The sequence below is a fragment of the Ascaphus truei genome, chromosome 14, assembly GCF_040206685.1.
Source record: "Ascaphus truei isolate aAscTru1 chromosome 14, aAscTru1.hap1, whole genome shotgun sequence".
Lineage (NCBI taxonomy): Eukaryota > Metazoa > Chordata > Amphibia > Anura > Ascaphidae > Ascaphus > Ascaphus truei.
Genome location: NC_134496.1, coordinates 40,980,648 through 41,004,990, shown reverse-complemented (window position 1 = coordinate 41,004,990; position 24,343 = coordinate 40,980,648).

Genomic DNA, 24,343 nt, shown 5'->3' with positions numbered 1-24,343 from the left:
AGTATCGTGACCTGATGAAGAGAGAGAACTCTCAAAAACATCTCTTATAATATCTTTTGTTAGTCCGAATAAAAAAGGTATTACCTAATACTGAAGTGCTCATTTACTCTGCAGTAAGCTCTTACAAAAGGATAGGCCTGTTTTGTGTAATTGTATGCTGTCTTAAATCTGTACTGTTTTGAAGCTACTGTACGGGCTTAATAAAAGTGAATGTTTCATTTTCCCCAATCTATGTCTCCTAGGTCCTACCTCTGCACTTTTCTCCTACAAATACACAAAGCACGTTGTTGATTAAAGTACAGCTCTCCTAAGGATCTTGATTATTTTTAATATTTATGCTACAAAACAGTAATATGTAAGGCATGGCATATTGTAAACTAGAAGAATTAGATTTTTAATGTAAGCATGACACATATTTGGATAACTACCCGTCACATGTACAGTGACTTACAAATAACATTGTAATGTGTGATATACAGTACAAGGAAGTGTATAATTGTACATGTATACATTACATTGATATACACTGTATGATGTCTGCTTTTACTTACCAGGTTTCTCCTATGGCATATACCCAGTGTCCACCAGAGGTGGAAGGCTTACTACCTGGGAAGGTGAGATCACTTCCATCATCCCTGTCTCGTAGTTGAAGAGAGTAAGTTGGGGTGGGGATCCCCATTCTGTGCGGCTTGTCTGGCCAGCATGGTCAGACAGTTTTATTTTACAGCTTGCTCTTGCTGTCTGCCAGAGTTTCTTTAGCATCTCCACCGTGCAGGCAGTATTCCCCACCGCATTTATCGTTTTTTTTCCGCAGTACTGGTTCTTGGCACAGTTTCCCTAATAATTTGGAGTGATCCACCCCACCATTGTTCAGGGTTTCCAACTCCTCATCTGTGAATTTGATGCTCCTGATATTTCCAGTGGTCTAGGACATTTGGACGCAGCTATTTTGCCATGAACAAATTGCCGCCGGCATTTTGCCATCACTCACCTCACCGCAGGGACATCTCTCCACTAGCTGCTTCGCTGTCAAGGTAAGCTCATAACCCTACAAATCCATAATCTTAACCCTTAATACTAATGCTACCGCCTACCCTAAAAACCTTAACCCCTTAACCTTTGAACACACACTTTGAATGCAAACTTTATAGTAATCTTAGTGTTTCAGATTAGATTACAATAGTTTAACAAATTTACGAGCTATGAAGGAGAATTTACCACAATGTACATAATATAATTACATCAATTTAGTTAACATCAGTTGATGTCTACATTGTGCTTCTTACATAGTATTAATCTACATAACAGCCCTACAATTCTGCTTCATTTCATGGGGATTGAGTGAGAAATATATACAGTAAAATATGATTAAAAAAAACGAAAGGGTCCCTTTTTTCCTGAACACGCTATATATACACGTGTGTGTGTGCATCAACGAAGATATCCGAGGCACTCAAACAACAGTCAATAACCATAGGATCCATGAAAGGTACTTAGTACCCAGTAGGGTGCACACGATTGGGCTGGGATCACCACCCAGCTCCAGGAGATACTGACCAATAGAACAAAGTCCACAGCACTCGCCTAGTTGTAGAAAAAAATAACAATTTATTCCATCAAGCTCCTGAGGAGCTTGACAAAGGACTCGAGTGTCCGAAATGTTATCTGATTGTGTTATTGATGGAATAAATTGTTGTTTTTTTCTACAACTAAGAGATTAGTGCAGACTGTGTTCTATCTATATATCTATATATCCCCATAAGTCCTTATCATTTCAATGCTGAAAGCAGGCTTTCCAGGCACTGCGCTTGCAAGTCACTCTTTTCCATGTTGCTCCAGCAGAATACGGTATGCATGTTCATGAAATAAAACATTAGAATAAAATGTTTCCAGAATTGGATATACACAAATGGACTTTGTACACAGTAAGTGTAGATGTCAAGCTACAAAGATCACGGCCAGTCACGAGAGACGCTGGAACAGAGTGGTCAATCTACAAACACTCTGTATAGAGTCTAAACTTCACACCTGCATTTTATATTGCTACACTGTGGGTGCTGTGTTTTATTTCTGTTGTTAAATTTGTTGAAAACCATCTGCCCTATATATGCACGTCTTTTATGCGATATCTACATTATCCACATTTTGCTGACTCTAAAGCCGCATTTTTAGTGGGGGCAGCGCGAACAACAGACCTGTTTCTATGAAGCCATCCATCGTGCGCACGACCCCGTGAGCGATTAAGAGGGACCGCGCGGCAGATTTTTGAAAAGACAAATCATTTTGTCTTTTGGCGCGACGGCTGCGTCATGTGAGTGGTTCAGCCAATCACGGTGAACCAGCCTGGTGACATCACGGATATGCCTCTGCCGCACGTCCTCATCACACAAACCCTGTGAGCACAAATCTCTTGTGCGCCATATTTGCGCAGTGCTATGTGCTCCGTCACGTGTGTGCACCCACTATAAAGGCAGACTATGATCCAAAAAGAGGGGGCTGTGACAATAGGGGCAATGTGACTCATATATAGGTAAAGCCCAGCCATTGCTCTATCATCTGGAAGAATATACAGAGTAGCCCTGTAAATTCATCCTATTGTGGCCAACCATGTCATGTATAAAGTGTTTGTAACTTGTGTCATGCTAGAAATGTTGGCGTGATGTATAACAGTGTACTGTATTTTTTGCTCCCTGGACATGTTAGGCTGGTAATCGACATACCCAGTCTGCATGCCCAGGAGTCTGGATTGTGCTGGTTCCACTGGGAGATTGGAGACAATGGAGAATGGGGGTGGGCAGTTCTATCTGGGAGACGTTAGTCCGATAAGCGGAGCCATTGTCTGCCCAGACAGCAAGGTGTCTATCTCCTCCAGAGATAGAGGCCTGCACTGAGAACAGGAGGAGGTAGGCACTGTTCTCATTGGCTGGTTTGCAATTCACACCCTCCTGGCCTCAGCCTCCCTGTCACGATTGGCCAGCACAGACGAGCCCTTATCTTTTGATTGGCCCACCACACAGTATCCGTGTGGTGATTGGTCGCTGTCCCGTTTCCATGTTTTTATATAGAGAAGGTAAACCTATAAGAGTTGCAGACAATTTGAGTACCAGTGTGGTTGCTGACTCTAGCGTGTGGAATTGATAAGCGGTGTTCTCCGAGGTTGTGCTGGAGCAACCCGAAAATGAAGGCTACGTGCTCTTCTACCAGAGGAGGTTTAAAAATGCTGCTTGGTGACTTGCAACCAGCGATAACTACATACTCCGAACCCCCACATTCAGTATTTGTGGCATTCAGGATTTACATTTTTGTTTGACTGCATGACAGCACTTTATCATTGTGACAGACAATAGCAGGTCTATCTGAACAGCTTTGTTGCCAGTACCTCGACTGTCAGTGGAAACTTGGCTTATTTATAGGCTGGTATATTATATTACCACACTATAGTGTGAGAATTAAATTGGCCAGACATTACTGTTCTAGCTGACATTTGACAATACTAGGATCATTTGATAACAAAATACACAAATCGATGCCGTTTCAAATGTAGTTTTGCCCATGTTTCATTCTGTGTTATGAATCTTTGTCCTATTAGGCTTACTTGCTCATCCCACAATGCTGTATAAAATATAGCGTTTTCCTAGTTAATAATCACTGGGGTCTTCCCTGTTTCCCAGCATCTTTGAAAATTTCCCTTGCATCCCTCTGCTTTTCTTAAAACAACGCTGGGCTGGACGAGACCATACAAATAATGAACACGTGGCAACATCAACCAACGGGATCCTATTTTCTGTCCCATGGATATCCCTGAGCTTGAGAAAGGACTGGCAAGAGAGAAAAAGACAGGCATTCTATGTGGTGTCATAGTGAATAACCACAGATGCACATCTTTCATAACAAATGATATTGATGGGCGAATTGGCGAATTGATGATACAGCTCGCTCCAAAAAAAGATGCTACTAGCAACTTCTAGAGAACATTTTTCAACCATGAAGGGTTCTTCTGCTTCCCTTACATTGTCTAATATCTGCTACAAACATATATTAGCCTCAATAGCCAGCCTTAGGCTTTGTGGGGCCTAAGGTGGCATGTTCGCAGCGGGGGCCCCCATGTAAAAAAAATGTAGCCCTCCTCCAGTAGCGTCCCGGCATCATATGATGTCACAGCATCGTGTAACGGCAGAATGCCATTGCAACTCGGCAGCATATGGTGCTATAGGAGGTGGCCTGGAGCGAAGGTAAGAGCGCGCGCTCCCATAACCACAACCCACACACCCCTCTCTGCTGGTCGGGGGGCCCCACACTCCCCCACGCAGGATCCAACTTCCGACCAGAGGAGGGAGCTGGAGGAGGGGGGTCCCCACGCTCCCTTCTTCAGCTCCCCCCTTCGGTCGGGTGAAAGTCTGATCCCGGCACCGACAGGAAGGAGAGGAGAGAGAGGAGGGAGCGCGGGTCCCAAGGCGGCGGTCTTGCTCACCTTGTCCTAAGGCCATCCCTGAGATTTTAGCACAAATCAAAGCTAGAAACTAGTATTAATGAGGTTTCCTTCTCTTTAGCATTCAGGTACTTCTCAACTCCAGGAGATATTCTCTACATAGATACTACAATACATACACAAGCAATACATACACAAACAATACGTACACAAGCAATACATACACAAACAATACATACACAAGCAATACATACACAAGCAATACATACACAAACAATACATACACAAACAATACATACACAAACAATACATACACAAGCAATACATACACAAACAATACATACACAAACAATACATACACAAACAATACATACACAAGCAATACATACACAAACAATACATACACAAACAATACATACACAAACAATACATACACAAACAATACATACACAAACAATACATACACAAGCAATACATACACAAACAATACATACTGTACACAAACAATACATACACAATGAATAAGAAGAAAAACATTTCAATGAGGGGAAGTTATCACTCCAAGTAAAATGTCCTCAATATTTCCTTTGGGGGGGTTGTGTGAGCTTAGAGCCTAACCAGCTAGATTTGCATTGCTATAAATGTTATTAAAAGATAGCATAATTGATGTCTTGTTACTTTCCGACAGCACATTATAATTATCTATGGTGAGAGAGGATAATAGCACGTTACCAGCTAATGTATACAGGCTTATCAAGGAATGTCACTTTCTACTCAAAAAAAATAAAAGAAGTATATCTAAATTGGCATTTTCTCCCTGCAACCGTTCATAGCCTTATTATTTTATATATTCATGTCAATTGATGTGAGTGGTCAGACCATTAATTTATTGTATTAATAAGTCATACAGGAGACAAAAATGCACATTTATATTTTCCATCGCTATTAATCAAGTAAGTTTAATATTTTAACATCAACCTATGATGCTAATAGAACCCAAGCTCAAAGTTTAACATTTAAAAAAAAACTGTGTGCAATTAAACCTGAGCATTCAAAATGTTATATACAATATATTAAGTAAAAATGGCATTATTTAGGGATTGATACTATTTGAAGTGGTGGTGTATATTTTTTATATAGCATCAATCATTACTTTACTGAGATAATGTGTAAGACATAATACATGAATGGTAGAACAAAACGGCACTCCAGGTGATTCAGTTCAATAAAAGTGAAAGATATTTATTATAATAATAATAATAATAAAAATAATAATAATAGCATATTCTTGTATAGCTCTGCTAGTTTTACATAGGAAAAGTTACTGTAACAAAGTACATATTTATTTAACAAATTTATCAAGGTCCAAGTTGTGGATCAAAATGTCAATCATCATCTACAATAAATATTTTTTTACTTTTATCGAACCATGTCCTCTGGAGTCCCGTCTTGTTCTACCATTCACGGGTGAACACTTTACAGGATTGGATGCACCGGTTCAGGTGCAGGGCATGCACTCGAGGCATTACCTGCGAGAGTCACCTGAGTGCATCTTTTCTCTTTCTAAATAAGACATAAAACAGACAATAATAACACAACAAGAGAAAAGGGCATAATAAACTGTACACAAAAGTAAACAAGATAGGATTCCTGCCCCCAAGAGCTTAAAATTGTGTTTTGGGAGACATGCAGAAGAAGAAAAAAAGAAAGTGGCACTTTTATTGGGCAACGTTGAGATTGTACGGGGGTATATTACACACATTCTCTGACATGGACACCCTTACCTCTTATGAATCTCAAAATAGCCCAGACGTGTGTGAGCATGAAAGGACAGAACGGTCTAGGGCAGAGGTGACCAACTACAGTCCTCAAGGGCCACTAGTAGGTCAGGTTTTAAGGCTATCCCTGCTTCAGCACAGGTGGCTCAATCAGTGGCTCAGTCAATGACTGAGCCAACTGTGCTGAAGCAGAGATATCCTTAAAACCTAACCTGTTGGTGGCCCTTGAGGACTGGAGTTGACCACTCCTGTTTTAGGGCATTAATAAATTTGGTACAAATACAGGTAACATACACATGACAATGCATCAACTTCAATTTCCGGCAATGGAAGTTTATTTATTGTTCACTGTACAATACTATGCTTCTCACTACAGTATATACTATATAGTCTGTGTTTCAAAGGAGAGTAGATCAAGAATCCATACCATCCCCTTTATATACTGTATCTGCATCTCTGATTCATCTCTACACCATTCTCTCTGCAAGTACTTTATTGGATGCATCCACCTGCTGAGTCACTGCCTTTGTTGCATCAATTAATTAAAGAACTGGGGTGTCAATTACAAACTCTCTTAGTCACTCAAAAGCCTCCCGATTGACATGTTCCCAATGCCACTGCTCTTCTGTTTCACCTAACTCTTAATATACCAGTGTCAATGAGAGATTGCTTTTAAATGTAGGAAGCTGAAGTTATCATTCACTGACTTTTATTTCCTGGCGTAGGATATTTTTCTGACAGCTTGTGCTTTGCATTCATTTTTTTGAGCCATCTGAAGTTAGTACGTGTCCAGTTTATTCAATTTGTGTCACTATGCTGTGCACTGTTGTTTTTTAAGCTTTAGATTCTGTTTGTGTGACTGCTGTAACGCTGGTTGCACTCTGCAATAATGCCCTTCTAACCTGCTACCCCAAACCCCAACTAATAGATGTGCTCCATCCCAAAACATTCACTTTCAGTTCTGCAGAAAACTTCAGCAGCTCAACTAATGAGTTGAACTAACCCAAATGCCAAAACACAGAAATGTATGTGTAGCCAGGTCCCCTCTGGCTCCCCAGACATTCGGTTCTCTCTCTCTTACCTGCGACAGCGTGAGGGCAGTTGCAGGGGTGATCACGTCACCGGGGGCTCCCGGCGACATCAGCTACAGGGCGCCGCCACCTTGTGTGCGTTCGCACATGCGCGGAAGCTCGCGCACGCACAGTATAGCCCCAGATGCGATACGGCAGCCATTACAGGGAGTGAGAAGAGGCGCTCCCTAGTCAGGGACATCCCCCAGTTCGCACATGCGCAGTTAGCAGCGGCGGCGGCGATTACACAGCGCGCACGAGGCCCCAATGTTAAAGAGAGCCACCAAGGACTACAATTCCCAGCAGCCTCTGGGGACTGCACTTTCACCCTGGTCACAGGCAGCCAGACAGCCAATAAGGCTGACAGATTCTCATGCTGCAAAGTTGCAACAATGTTGTGTGAAGACAGGGATTGTCAGTTAGGAGCTGGGACACAGAGAGGGGAGGGTGTGTTTGTGCAGGGAGGAAAGTAGCCTCCTGCACTAGGCCAGAAGTCTCCCCTTAGCCCCAGCTAGGCCCTACTCACCTCTGCTTGTGGTTACTACAGGGACTCCCCTTAGACTAGGGACAGGGTCCTGTAGAACCCAGACAAGTGAGGGTCCAGCCAGGAACCGTGACTATCCTGGAAATTGCTGTGAAGGTAATACATCCTCTGCGTTAGCAGAGATAAGAGACATTATAAAGGTGGATCACTCCATGCGGGAGCCACCCACCGTTGAGGCGGAGGCATCTTGGATCATCTCCTGGAGCAAGGGATTCCAAGCAAAGGTCATCTGCGCACCCGGTAGCAGGAGCACCGGGCAGGTATTATCCAAGTCACCAAGTGCACCACCTATACACTTCATCTTAGTGGGCAGCGCTGTTCCACACGTGGGTGGGGTTGTGGGACTCTTGGGACTTTGGGTACAAGGACTTTGGGGATACTGTGTAAGGAGGTTATAGCCCAGTTAGGGGCAAGGTTTAGCTGCCAGCTAGTGGCAGAGGGTGGCATATATATCGTTGTGCATACTGATGATGTTGCACTGTGAAAGTATGATACTCTGTGTTGTGTTGCTATACAATATGATGTGATGTGATGTTATTGTGTTATTTGCTCGTTCAGTAAACCTTTTAGCCATAACCCTGGTGTATGTGGTTTCTGGGTGGGTTCCTATGCTAGGCCCATTCTACATTCCTATAGAATCCTACATAGGTGGAGGCGCTGACCGACGAGAACGTTCCAGAGATTCACCCCAGGCTCTCACTAGCGGAGACTCAGACCTCCTGTGGGCCTGACAGGTATAACGCATCACACCAGGTAACATTAGGTTCCCCCCACACACACACATACTATATGCGATTGGGTGGGGGGGAATACCCGTTACATATGCATAATACGAGGTGTATGGGATGTACCAAAGAAATTGAACTAGCTAAAAAGAATAACCTAGCATGTAATGATGCACAGTGCACCACTCAGTCTGCAGTCTCATACAAATGTTCCATTTTCTTTTGTTTTTTTCTATTGTAATTACATCGCAGGTCACTTTCAATCCTTTTTAATTTAGCCGTTAAAGCTATCAAAGCAAAGCTAGATTTATATGTCCTGTATGAAATATTTCTACTTTGTCAGCATATTACATTAACAATGGCTATGCCATTTCATTTTCTCCAAACCCCATACTACTGTGTATACAGTTCTTTCATTAGAAAAGTTAAGAATGGAAACAGTGCACTGAGGGGTCAGTATATTAAAAATATATACAATGTTTTAATTATAATTTAAGTGTCCACTGGAAATTAGTGGGCCACACAGATTTAAAAAGACAATTCTTCAACGTAAAATAATGTTAAAGCTGCAGACCAAGCAATATCCAACATGTGTTTCTATAGCAACCATTTACAAAGTCACATCCCCTTCCTCTTCTGAAACAGGTTCTGGCACACCCTTTTTGAACCCTACCCTCTCTCTAGCAGTGCACCAATTGTATCTAGTGACTGTCTGGTCACATGATCTTCCCCACCTAACTTTGTCATATTAATATGCAAATGCATTCCACTAACTGCAGAATACTCCTCTGCAGCCATTTAGTGAACCCCCCGAGCCAAATCTTCGCTGGTCGATCACAGTAGAATAGATCAATCGGCAACTTAGCTAATTACTTATCATTGTGTAGATTGTAGTGATGCACATATTAAACCGGGAAAAAATCAAATGAAAAAACAAAACCTCACCTTGGACTGCTGCTTTAAAGACAATAACAAATAATATTGTTAAAAGCAATAGTTTTTAACAGTATTATTTGTTATTGTATTCAACATTATTTTACGTTCAAGTATTGTTTTTTTTACATCTCTGTGGTCCCCTAATTTCCAGTGGACTGTTAAATTATAATAACAATATTATATAATATATATTATTTGTATACTGGTCCCCAGTACACTGTTTGCATTGTTTTCTTCTTTCTGGTTCTGTGAGACCTGCTTCGGGAGAACTCACTTAGGAGTATCTCCTGCCAAAGGCTGCAATGGGTTCAGACACTATTTCTGCACATACAAGATAGCACAAGTGTGGATTCCTCCTCATGCAGCGTTTGTTCTGTAATTACTAAAAAAATAATCAATGTGTACTATTACTTTGTGTTAACACTTTACTCAATTGCTTAACAAAAGTAGTACAGTATGTACGTTTCCTCCAAAACATACATACTGTACTACTTATTTTAGACTTTGTACATTAAGATACAACATGCCACATATGTATTACTGTATGTACAGTAACCTTTCAGCACCTTTGAGATGACAATAATCACAATAATCATATTCTGAGATGTAAGATGGATACTGCAAATATTTAACAACATTCATTTCAATTTCTCTCAAATGTTACCATCAATCACCTTTTGCTTATATTCATGTGCCTGTATTTCAGATTACTTAATGCTTTAACTCAGGGGCGTGCAAACTTTCTGTGCTGTGCCCCCCCTGCCTGCCAGCCCCTATGCTCGCGCCCCCCTTACCCAATATCCAGCGTCAAATGATGTGCGGGATCACGTGATCCCTGCTGCGTCATTTGAGGCCGCATTGCCATGGTGATGCGGTGCCGAGGAAAGGTAGGTGAAGTCCGCACCCCTCCAAAATAATCTTGCGCCCCCCACTTTGCGCACCCCTTCTTTAACTAATAGGATTCTGAGCGAATATTAAGATACTGTATCTCCTTGGCAACTTAGGTGTATTCAGAAATATTGATTCTTTCCTTCCTACTGTATGTTATATGTACATTTATTTACACAATGCATTATTGCAGGGGTGCATAGTCTTTTCTCCCTGCACCCCCCTGCCTGCTCTCCTTCCCTGCTCGCGCCCCCCCCCCTCCTGCTCAGCTCTGGCATCAAATGACGATGCGGGGTCATCTGATGTCACATTGCCATGGCAACGTACCATTGCGTGAACCCGCTGCGTCATTTGACGCCGGGTTACCATGATGACGAAGTGCTGGAAGCCAAGGTAAGTTAGTTACAGAGGCCTTGTGCAGTCCCCCGGCATTTAATTTAAATGCCTTGGGGGAGAGACGGGACCTCTGTTACTACCGCATCCACCCCCAGAAAATCTCGCACCCCCCAGTTTGCGCACCCCTGCATTAGTGCCTAACATGATGCTTAGGTGGGTTTACAATATAGGGGAAAATTTTAAAACTGATTTAAGTAGATTTTTAAAGTGACTTAAACGTGACCTATATTAAAAGTGTTTATATACTAAAAGTAGTTCCAGCAATATTATTTCAAAGTACAGAGATTCAACCACAAAAAAAGAGATGCATTGTTTATTAGTTTAAAACATATTTTACATTACGTAGGACTAATTACTTATGACATTGTCATTGATCCTTAATAAATAGGAGTGGTAACAAATTTGGTTACATTTTACATCTACTGCATACTGTATATTCATATATGCTACATGTATTTCATACGTTAGGGCCATTTATATATCATAAAGTCCCATTGGTAGAATCTCCCCTGCACTAGCCACAAGAATGACAACCTAACTGTACAGTACTTAAAAGACTCCACACTAGGGATCAGCAGAAACATTAACCAAACAAGAAATAATCCAATCCCATGGGCAGAGAGGATGTGTGAAGATTAATGGGTCATATTGATGACTCCGTCTCATATATTCCTTATTTATACTCCAAGTAAGCCAATATGTACTTCATGGACCTTCGGAATATTGAATGGATTGCAGAGCCTTCCCGGACTCAAAAGTTAAAGATTACACACTTTTGCTACATTAAAATGAAATCAGAAACACGTATTTGTAAACGCATTGTACAATGTACTTCATTTCTTTCAGAGAGCCTGAGTTTTTTTTTTGCCCTGCCAAGTGCACAAAAATAATGCATTCTGCTCAGAAACTGGGGATTCTTTCTTTAATTACCAGCTGCTGCAAATTATTTTCTTCTGATCATGCTGCATTTCATTAACTGCCAGCCCCCCAAACTGCATATTTCTTATTGCCTTCTGTGTTTAAATAGCCCACCTGTTTCTAATTTGTCAAACTACCCAAGCCCACATTAGCCTATTTAGATTAAATACAACAACAGCTGTGATATTGCACATACTGTATATACGTCAGTAATCCATTGTTTCATATGTGTAACAAAGTTTAGACATCTAAAATTCAAATAAATAAAAAAAATGTTTGAAAAAATTGAAATTTAAAAAATCAGTGCCTCGCAATAATTCCTGCTTACAGATAATACAGAAGGAACATATATTTCTGAAATTAGCACAATGCAATTACATCATGGGAAAAGTCAAGGGGGTTTACTCCCATTTTAATATTGATAAAGGCTTTGTGGATTTTCATAGCCCATAGTAATCCTCTTATTTTAATATTTACTCAAGGAAAGCTATGGGATATCATGGCATGTTCAGTAATACAGTAAAAAAAATCAAACTTAATTTGCCAATCCGAATTGATTTGCAGAAAATGATTTATATAATGTATGTCACCAACAACATCGTGAAAAATGTGTGTCATATGTAATATATATTTGGTCAGCTATTATGTTTAATTTATAATTGCCTATGCAAACATTGCATCTTCATGACATTATCTGGTAAATGTTGTTTTATTCTATTAGCTCTTCTCCAATATTGGTTTTATGGCAGGTTTTCTTTCAGTTCATGATTACTGGAATCAAACTAATGGAAATGTGTTGGATTAAATATTGTGCAAGACAAAGTCACACATATTTTTGGTAACTAATTAAACAAAGTGAGCCAAAGGCATGTGTGACCAATAACAACAAACTATAAAAGCTCACATAATTGACTAAATCATTGGACAACAGATTTTGTCTGTTCTTTAACTGCTGCGGGTCTGAGCCAATAGAAGCTATGACCATTAGAAATGTTATTGCTTGCTTTGCGCAGATGGGCCGACACTGAAAGGTACAACCCTTCTGCTGTCCAACCTCGCTACCAATAAGAACAATCATCCAAAGACAGGTGGAGAAAAAGAGAGCAAACAAACAATTCGGGAACTTAATGGTGAGAAGGTTTTTTTTTGTGGAGCATTACACAGGTGAATTGTAGTTATTTTGTAGAAACCGAGGCACACATTGCTTTGTTAAACTGTTTAACGGTCTTCTTCTAGTTGAATAGCACTAACTTAATTACCTACATGTATTGCTTCATAGTAATGGTGAACTGAAGGCAATTGTTGTTACAGACTCTTATTATATTTACAGTAGCAAGGAGGATGGAGAGGGAGCAGTTACTGTATACTGAGAAGTTGGAGGATTTTATAAGGAGCCGTTATATAGAGCAATAGGGAGTTACCTGGAGCAATGGTTGGACTCCAACCAAACTATAGTTTAATTGCAGATCATTATCTTTCCAAATCAACATATTTTATTTGTCTATTTTCTGTTGATTCGACTGTGAGATAGATTTGGTAACCTTGGGTATTTGTGTAATTTCCAAAGAATCCTCTTTTTATCCTTTTTTTTTTTTTTTTTTTTTTAATTATTTTTTCCCCAAAAAAATTATAATGACAGAAAAATGAAAAAAAAAAAATACATTTCAATATTAAAAATAAACAAAAGCAAGTCCAGAGAAATGTAAACAACAAAACATGCTGAAGCAGATCACAGGAGAGACTACTGTATTCTAGACAAATAATGACGTTCGTCTACAGTCCATTACCTATTAGAACCATTAAAGTTAATTTCTGAACTACGAAATTGAGCTCTGCAGCAGAAGCCATTCAGCAATAATGCATTAAATGCATAAAAAGGAAGACTCAGCACACAGCACGAGTGTAGAATCCATTGACTTTTTTTTAACGAAGATTCATTTCCAAAGTGTAGGCTCGGGTATAGTGGAATATAATGTGAATTGAAATTCAACGCGCTTTAAAACGACACTGTAATTGCAACATATAAAGTGACTTATAAGTGGTAAAAGTGATCACGCAGTTTACAGAATAAGCCCTATAGACTTTAGTTCTGGAAACCAGGAAAGATATATTTTTAGTCTGAAACCACAATGCAAATTAGGCCTCAAAAAGTCCATCTGTGACAAGTGTGTATTGAATTTATATTAATCATAACTGCACACATTAGGCTTTTATGAAAATGGAAGTGTGTCAAAACAATATTAACAAAATACGGAGCGTGTACAGTGATTAGTATGAAAACAGAATAATGATTTGTAGATAGACAACTGATTTAATGATTAAAAGATGAAATATTGTGCTTGGTATCATCTCATTCATTTATTACATAGGTGGAGTAAGCAGCAATGTCAATCAACAACCGCCTTGCACCACCCCTCGCACACCTCAACGAAGTGTATGTATGGGTGGATATCTTTATCTATATAGCGCTTCATAGCAGTAATACACATGACATAATATTGTAACACACAATGGGATTAAGGGCTTCAAATATGGAAAAGGAGTAGGAGTCCCTGCCTCGAAGAGTTTACAATCTAAGTGGTAAGTGGGGAGAACATACAGAGACAGAAGGAGGGTGTTCTGGTAAGTGCGTCTGCAAGGGGCCACGGTCAGCGCATACGAGCTGTTTAGTATCAGACAGCGGAGCCACACATATGCTGCATTAAAGAGGTAGCTTTTAAGAAAGGTCCTAAAGGTGAGAGAGACGTTGCCGGTCGGACATTGAGGAGCCTGTATTTAACGCAAGGAATAACATTGCTCCACTGAAAACTACGGTAACATGGGGAAATAATGCCGACTGTTTGTGTCCGTGTGCCTGTGACAAATCTGTCTGTTTGTGGCTGTGTAGGACTGTTGTGACTGGTAAAAGTCTTTGTGATTAATGCTACATTTGTCACAGGACAAACGCGCAATGCATTACGAAACAGGAAACAAAATTACTCCCTCAAGGGAATTTTTTTGCAGTTAAAAATGTATTTAAAAATAAGCACACTTTTACAATATGGACAGATGTGACTTCATTATTATTTGCCTATGTTGCTTGAATTATTACTGTAACCTATTTAGAGCCACGTGTATGCTTGGCCCGAGGTAAAAATCCATGGAGGTATTTTTATCAAAATGAATGGGTTGTAATGAATAATGAGCTGCCAGCAAGTTTTTTATTTTTGTAAATAGATTGTCAATGGATATTAAGGTAATAAATAGTGCCATGCTTGTATATTTTTATTTTATCATTATTTTTAGTGCTTATATAATATTCCTGTTGCATTATTAATGTTCACAGAACAACGCTGTATAGTGGGCTCATACACCAGATATGTAAATTTCATTGTTGTGTGTCAGTATGTGTCGCTCTGGGTACATAACGAGCACAGATTCAAGGTACCAAAATTAAGAGGAATGTAGTTTAAATAGCCCCCTGTAAAGTTAAGGGAGCGGGCATGATGGGGGGCGGGAGGGTTCTCGGTGGGTGAGGCCCTAGGATGATGTATAGGGTTATGTTTTTTTAGTGGTCAAAGTAAGAGGCTGACCTTAGGGGGTTATATTGGGTGAGGGAGGAAATGGGAGGCTTTCCTGCTGGTGGCACGAGGAACCCGCCCTTGTTTTGTTTTGAACGAGTGTTGTTTGTAAAGAGTTAATCATATATGTGTTATGGGTGTTTTATGTTCATTCTCAGCTGGCGGTAGGGTGCAAGGCCGATGAGGGAGGAAAGCTGGCCAAGCTTCTGCTGCTGGGTCTTTGGTTGCCATCGGGCTCCCCCTAGCTGCTGTGGGCCCCTCTGTGCTACGCACCGGTGGGAGAGAGGCCCGATCTCAGAGAAGAAGGCCGGTGTGGGAGAGAGGCCCAGTAGCAGCTGGGGAGAGCCGGGACAACAGAGGCCTCAGACCACCCCAAAAAGTGTGTGTGTTTTGTGTATTGTGTGTGTGTGTGTGTGTGTGTACTGAATTTTGTGTGTGTGTGTGTGGGTTGTATTGTGTTGGGGGTGGTATTTTATTATTATATTTTGTGTGGATAAGGGGAGATTGTGTGGAGATTGTACAGCTATCGGGGGGATTATGTGTGTGTGTGGGGGGGGGAGAGGGGAATGTGTGTAAGGAGGGGTAATTAAGTGATAGCGGAGGGGGGAGTGTGAGGGGAGAGAGGGGGTGGAAGAGGCAGGTGAGAGGGGAGAGTGAGTGAAGAAAGGGGGAAGAGGGAGAAACAGAGGGGGCGAAGAGAAATATACAGGGAGAAGGTGGGGATATAGGAGGAGGCTAGCAAGGTGGATGGGGGTGGGGGTCTTGCAAGGCCACCGACATGTTGGGAGTGGGGGGTTTCCCGGTCAAAACTCTAGTCCTGAGCTCCGGAAAATCTGTCTGCGGCCCTGGTGGGGTGATGTTCAGATTGAACGTGTTAAGGTGGAAATAAGGTGGGATAGGTGTTAATGGGCTGTGGCTACAGCGGCCCGGTCTGGTGATGTCCTTCTGGTATGGCCGGTGGTATTTTGTATATGCCCTCCTAGGCTGCTTACAGCTGGTGGGTTTGGGCATCATCATGACACAGGTGGTTTAAAATAATCCTGGGTGTGTGCAATCTGACACTATCTATGGTGGTATGTTAATCTTAATAAAAACTGTGGCCATTTTACCCCAACCTGTTGTCTACGTTTATTTGGTTTGGGGCGTTGTGGTGGTTAAGGAAGTTAGGCGTAACCCCAGACCTCCCGACGTCATGCTATTCCTGATATTTTTATTGTGGTCCTCACAGCCAAGCATACCAAATAGAATGAACTTGGCACACACACACACACATACAAGTATGGAATTTTATTTATTCTATTTTCAAATCTTGTGTTGCTAAGCTTTTTCATAAAGGTCATTTTGCTTTAACATTTGTCAAATCTGACTTGAACATCATGGTCAGCTTTAGCAACTCAAGAGAAGTAAATATTTATGATGCCTTTTGAGTACAATTTTACGCTTTCTTTTTATTTGTAGAAACAACGTTTGTAGACTAGCTTCTTATCTAATACAGCATTTTGCTAAATGATTTAGAGTAGATTCACAATCTCCTGTTTTACATAGTGCAGAAAAGGTGTTTCTTCCTAATTCTTCAATCCCCACATAAAAGTTCCAAACAAGTACAGTAAAAAGTTCATGTGACAAACCTGGCACCAATCAGAAGGAAATACCAGACCGAAACAGGTCTTCTATGGCCACTATAATTTCACAAATCAATGACTGAATGAGTGTAGAACAGCAGTTTCATAATTGTTCTGTCCTTCCCAAAACATTCAGAAAAACGAAAGACAGCTGTGAACAAGTCAGCATGTAAAACAATACACTTTTTAAACATTATCAGATCTTTTCTCTTCTGTGGTCTCATTTAACATCACACCTTCTTCGAATCTGTCAAATCTACAGCAAAACAGGTGGAAATGCAGTGCAGCGTGTTATCAAAATACAGTAAGGAAAAACCCCACAGCTTACTGAATTCTAGTCTATTTCCAGTGGTTCTCTTCTGTTGATCATTTACCAAAAGAGGCTCTGGAAAATTGAGTAATATTTTGCGTTGATCTGCATGACATAATTCCCATAGACATGAATATTTACACACTGCAATCATTAATACTAGTTGTCTTGTAATCATATTCACTAATAAATTATTTATACTGCCTCTTTAGATCCGTATTATTCAGGTGCAGAGAAGATACAGTACTTAGGTATAGATTAGTGTACTGTAACAACATTTAGTTTAATTACAATATTTTTCTTTTCAAAAGTGCAGAATAAAATCCAGGTGCACGTTCCCTACTACCACAATGCATGGTTATTATTTTCTCAGCCACAAATGCGAAGATCTTTTCTAACCTCCCTCAGAGACCCAACTGCACATAGCTAATTTATGTAATGGCATTAGATTGGACCCATTTCATTTATTTCAGGCATACTTTCCACTGCATGCTTTCTGCTTGAAATTACAAGCATATCACATTCTAGCATTCAGAGCATGCAAGAGCATTATCAAAATGAGGCATCTGAGTATATTTTGGGTGCCTGGCAGAGTACTTTATGTGTATGCAGCTAGAATTCTGTAGCACAAACAATAAAAACTTTCTCGTTAGCACATTTTTATTTATTAAATGTTTTACCAGGAAATAATATATAGAGAGTTACCTCTTGTTCTCAAGTATGTCCTGGGCACACAATGATGATGATAAATACATGGTTACATTAAATGAACAGAGGTTAAACATTCAATTTACAAACATTTCATAGACGGTGTGAGGTAGTGATGTACAGAAATTACCTGGCGCTTTTTCAGCTACCCGGACATTACCTGGACCCGGTAGCAGGAGGCTGGGCCCGGCACCGGGTAGGAACCGGCGCCGGGTAATGTCACTGTAAATGAAAATACTTCATCACTTACCTGCAGCCGGCAACGGCAGGTGAAGAAGACTGGTGAGGAATACCGCGGCAACATCTGGTGGCGGTGGCAGCAACAGAAGTCCGTGTTCAGCTGGCGGGAGCAGGAGGAATACAGCACACAGCTGATACCAGTGTAAGCCGGGGAACCATGTGACCGGAGCAGGAGCATTCATAATAGGAATGCTGGTATCAGCTGTGTGCTGTATTCCTCCTGCTCCCGCCGGCTGAACACAGACTTCTGTTGCTGCCACCGCCACCAGGACCTCTGCCGCTGCTCCCAGATGTAGCCGCGGTCTTCGTCACCCTGCAGGTGAGTACCTGTCTGGGTAAAATTATTGATTTTGCCCGGATACCCGTTACCCGTTTTTTTAAACAAATACGACCCGGCAGAACAATAGTTTGAGGTAATGAATGATTATGGGTATACTGTGTGTAACAGTTACAGACAAGATTAAAACGTGAGACAGCTGAATTCTTGAAATTACTTCAACCGCTTTGAGAGTCTCAGATTGTTCCAGACGAGAGGTGCACGGTAACAGAAGGAGGAGCAACCGGATTGTTTGTTGAACTTTGTTTACATGGTTTTATAACTATTTGAAGCATTGTTCATGCTTTATTATGTTATTTTACCATTTTTCCTATTTTTTTTTTAAGGTAAAATCCCCAAATTACAAAAATTTTAAATCAGAACCAAACCCCAGAATTGTTTTAGAACCAAAACTGTATCCAAAACACGCACTTTCTTTTTTTTAAACAAAACCAAACAAAATGAGGGAAAGTGCCCACCTTTTATTAATGCCTTAAATCATAACTACGTACAAAAAACACACGTTTTACATGTAGTTTAAGGTACCACACAGCTCATTAGTTAGGCCAAATCATTCAGCTAAATCGTATCACTTTTAGTTTCCATTTTGTTAACACCAAATGAACAATGATATCATTATTTTCTTGAACAGGACTCTGAATAATGGACATAAGTATTTCTTCTGTAATAAAGTAGCTCTTCAAAGCGGTGAATATTATAATTATACTAATGAAGTCAGTCAATTGTTATTCATGGAACACTGGAACATTATTACAGCTCCACTTGATGTACTCTAAGAAGTTATTTACACTGGGGAAAATTAACCTTCCTTCTTTTTTTAGAACTTTACAATTTACAACCATTTCTTAACTGCAAATTAAATTCTGCATTTCAGGATTAAAAAATAGAGCATGGCATCAATCTTTTTTTTTTTTTCCAATTTTCTTGTCTAATTTTAATTTGGTTACATTGCTATAGAGTTTTATTAGCCGTCTCATCAATTTCTCAGAACACAAAAATTACAGAATGCAAAGAAAGGGAAAACAAGCTGTAAGGTGCAATTCTCTCTGCAGGTTTATTTCACTTAGGTTTTTTTTTTTTTAACGTATAGATGCGGCGATTTCATTTCTCTAGTGATCTCCCTGCTCATTGGTTTTGTTTCTGAAAAATTAGCCCAAAACCCAGTTTATAATGGCTGCTAAGCAGTCTCACTTAGGCCCAAGTCTTCCACAAAAGAGTGCTAAGCTTTAGCACGCCTCAGTTCCCATTCATATGAATGCTAAACGTAAGAACATTTTTGTGGCTCTGGGCCTTGGTGACATTAGTAGGCTTCTAAGGCTCACATCCCTAAAGCTCCATTAAGTCACAATGTGGTGTTAACCTAACAACATCATGTTAAGATTAAAGGTGTATCTTCAAAGGATAATAAGAATGTTAAGCCACGTTTTCTCCCATATAAAGCATTGCCTTAACTCTAACGGACGTTAGTAATAATGGTCTGCAAATGAGCCGCTATCATGGACGACTGGGAGTTTTCGATGCAGTGTGGTTTTGGCTGGGCCTCTTACCTTCTCCAGAGTGTCATCTCCTCCTGCTAAGTTGCATTGTCATGGCATCATGTGATGTCTCGTTGTCATGGCGATGTGTCGTCACCTATTGCAGGATGAGATGCCGGCTCCGGAGAGAGAAGGTGAGAGGCACATACAGAGGCCAAACGCTCTCCCCCGGCAATCCGTTTAAATGTTGTGGGGAAGAGCGTGAGGCCGGAGCATTAGAGGCTTCAGGAGAGCGGAGGCGCGCTAACGCTGAGGCTCGCCTGCTTAAGTCAGCGCGATTCCACGGACTTGCAGGCGAGCCAGCGTGCGCAAAGGGAGCTGGGGGGAGGTGGTTGGAGGTGGGGCAGTGACGTCGCTGGGCCAATCGCCCGCGGCGCACTGACGTCAACGTCACGGCGCCGACGTCACGGCGCCCTGACGTTGACGCTGCTTCAGGCTGATTGGATGTTTTCAGCCAACAGCGCGCTGAAAAACAGCTTGGCTGTCGGCTGAAAATTCCAAAGCCTCAGCACGCCTGCGGAACGCTCGCGTGAGCCCCCTCTCAAGGCATCCTCACTGAGGATGCAGGGGCTCAGCGCTGAGCATCCGCACGGCTCAGCGCGGCCTGTCCTTCTATGGACTCGGCCTGAGACCTCTGTAAGCGCGAGGCTTGGTGCACTGGAACCGATAGCACTTTCAAGTCAGCCCTGGCAGCTATTGTTACATTTCATAAACCATTAATGTCTGTTAAGGTTACCGTAGGGACTCACGAGCGTAGCCAGGATTTTGCTTTAGGTATGGCATTTTAGGTAGGTAGTGGAGCACAAATTTACCGCCTTGCCACAGAGAAGACTTAACACCACGCAAAGTGCAGCATGAAGTGTCAGTGTATAGTACAGTCTCAGAGTATAACCAGTTTGCACTATACACTAACCATGAGTATAAGCAGACTGCACTATACACTAACCCTGAGTATAAGCAGACTGCACAATACATTGACACCGAGTATAACCAGACTGCACTAAACACTGATACTGAGTATAACCAAAGACTGCAGCCCTGAATATAAGAAGTGAAGCAAAATGAACACGTGACCAAATGTAAAAAAATTCAAAGATGACCAAATAAATAAAAAATGCCAGAACACGACACTAAAGAAAAATCCACAAATTAATTCTAACTAAATTCATATTAAAGTAATAAAGGAGCATTAAAACCCCAGAATACATTACCACCACATGCAAGCAATAATAAAACAATACAGCACAGTACATAACGATACCCGAAACATGACCCATGACATTATAAACCAAAACAAGGGCTCCAGCACTCACTGATTAATAGAGAAAACGAAAGAGTCACGGAATAAGCCAAAAATGTAATAGCGGTAATAACAGAACAATAGGTATCACACAAATATGGAAATGCTACACGACTATAAATGCAGAATATATGGATCTTAAAAAGCACAAGAGCAGGGGGGAGAGACACAGGGAAGGGGAGTGGGGGAAAAAACACTAAAGGAAAAACTGCAAATAAATAAACATAGAATAAGACAATGGGGGGCGGGTAAGAGGGGCAACATTTCAGGGTAACAACCCTTTCCTCAGGCCCATTCCCTTGGTCCAACGGAACCACGTGGTACTTCCCTTAACCCTATCCCCCCCTACAAGACACAAAGTAGCCAAATAAGAATTAGCTCAGAATCAAGCCCTGGTCAAAAGTCCACAGTATATGCAAGAGTGTATACAAACTCAAACCGTCCTTTAAGTGGGATTATCAGGCTTCTGTCCTCTCTCTCTCTCTCAGATTCAAAGGTGGCTGACCCTTGACATTGGGTGGGACGTGGAGATAGGAAAACATTTTTGCCAACATTCGAATTTGGTGCGAATATGGTGTTTCTTCACAGCCACGGAAATCTGCAGCTTTTTTATGACATATCATATCACCATCTGCCACTGCATACTCGATTCCCCCAGAATTTCGAGACCCGGAGATATGGGGGCAGGAGGAGAGAACCCTATTTTAGGTAGAGTCCCAGTGGTACATATATTCCCTGAAAACCTCATTGGCATCATGAGATATTCTCCGATGGTCATGGTTTCCAAAATGTCTCTTTCTCCAGTGAGGTTTATATGGGTATTTCCTACCATTTGTATACAGAGCAGTCCCCTGGTATCATTCTGTCTAAGGAATGGTTTTGTTCTTATTCCAATTCCTTTGTGAACCTTTGGCATAACTTTCTTCGTCTCTTCTGTATTTTTAAACTTTAGTAGCAACAATTTCCTTCTCCAATGCATATAGCTTTCTCTGTAGGTTTTTATCTCTCCTCTTAAACTCCTATTTTCCAGGGGTCCAATTTTATCTTTGATTAGGTTGATTTCCCCATCAAAATCCTTAAGATTTTTTATTTTTTTTGGTATAATTATCAGGTTCATAAGATCCTGGGAACATTTATCCAAGGTCTTATGCCAATTCTTTAAAAATTCTTCATCTATTGTAAGTCATAGGATGGGTCCTTCTTAAGTCAGACCTCTTGGGACTCTTCCACATTCTATATATTTTTCTAAAAATGTATGGTCCCACCACTTTAGTGTCTTTTACGAGTAGTTTCTCAAGATTATTAACTTTGACTGCTAATAAATCATTTTCTTCCATTTCAGGTACAGTCTCGGCTTTCAAAATAGAGTTTATATCAATATTTCTTAATAATCTTTTAGAAAAGACATTGGAGCTCTCCATATTGAACAATCTACACTGTGGATGCAGCCACCAAAACTAGGAAACTACAGTAAGGACAAGTGATCTGTAAAGTGTCTCAATTGGCGCTTCCCTGTGCTTAAACAATAAATATATTAAAGTGACAATACTAAAGGGATTTCACTATGTAGTGATATAAAATACTGTATGTGTATATATATACTGTATATATATATATATATATATATATATATATACACACGTGCAAATAAAAGTGCAATGGCACACTAATAGACAGTGAATAGGTATATACAATCAGTTGCAAAAGTGTAATAAGGCACTGTGAATAAAAAAAAATCTCTGACCCAAAAAAAGGAACCATTTCCTTGGTCCCAAACACATAGAATCCCAAAGTTTTAGCGGAGCAGTGAATGTCCAATATGTGGGAGAGACGAAAACAAGAAAACCTAATGGTGCAATATCGTCACACTAGGTCTGTGGTCTGTGAATTCATCTGAAGTGTTTACTCTCATGTTTTTGGATTAAATAAGCATATCCTATACTGTGGCAAACTGTGGGTCAATCTGTAAACTGCAATCGATCTCGGGAAAAGCAGAGAAAAACGCAATAGTGCAGATAGTATAGACAAATTTTATCTGGACAAATTGAAATAAAAATTTCCAAAGTGACGGCCTTGCCGCGATCTCACCGCCTCCACTGTCTCTCGGTGTCTCACGTGACCACAATCAGCATTTCCAGTTTCGGTCATCCAAGAAACACAGGCGTGTCTCCTCAGTTCTCCCTGCAGACCAGGAACTCAACATGTTTCGTTGATGCACTTAGCTTCTTTAGGAATATCAATTGTCCATTGCAGGCAACCCTTAAATAACATTGGTTCTCAGTTGTTCGATTATCCACAATTAGGATATAATTACATTGTGGGTGACGAGGGGCTGCTACGTGAGCTTCTATTGGCGGAGAGGTTGGCAGAGAGGAGTGTTCAATCGACAGAGCACTGCGGGTCCGGACCAGTGTCATCTATGCCTCCGCATCTACCGGTCATCCCTCATTGCAGCTAGTTTGTAAGTTCACTAAACATTGTCTATTGATATTGTCAGTCCACCTTGTGGGACTTTTTATCGTATATAAATGTATATTTCTGCTACTCAGTGCGTTTTCTCCGCTTTTTTCATTTGCTCTGCAATGTGAGCCCCCTTCTGGGAGCTCACACTATTGGAGATCGTGTTCTCCAGCGGACGGGTGCACGTGTTTTTGCAGCATTATTTACTTGAAATAGCGCGAGTGTGGACTTCCACCAAAATTACTTAAAATGGGATATAATTATTTACCACTGTTTAAAATGGGTTCTTTAATGAGAAGGAAATAAACAAATCTTAACCATTCCTATGTACCTGAATATTAATATTTTCACTCTTGTAAAGTTTACTCATATTCAGGAACAGTACGACTTCACAATTAATATGTTAAGCATGGTGTTTAAGTGCGCAAAAAAGCCAAAGTAAGATTTTGACCACTTGATATATTGTAGAACTTGTCAAATATATAGACTTCTTCCAAGGTCAAATTTACATATTTAACTCAAAATCTAATGCAAACTCCCAATAAACATATTGATCCTGGAGAGTGCAGATCTGTCTTAGTCTATGG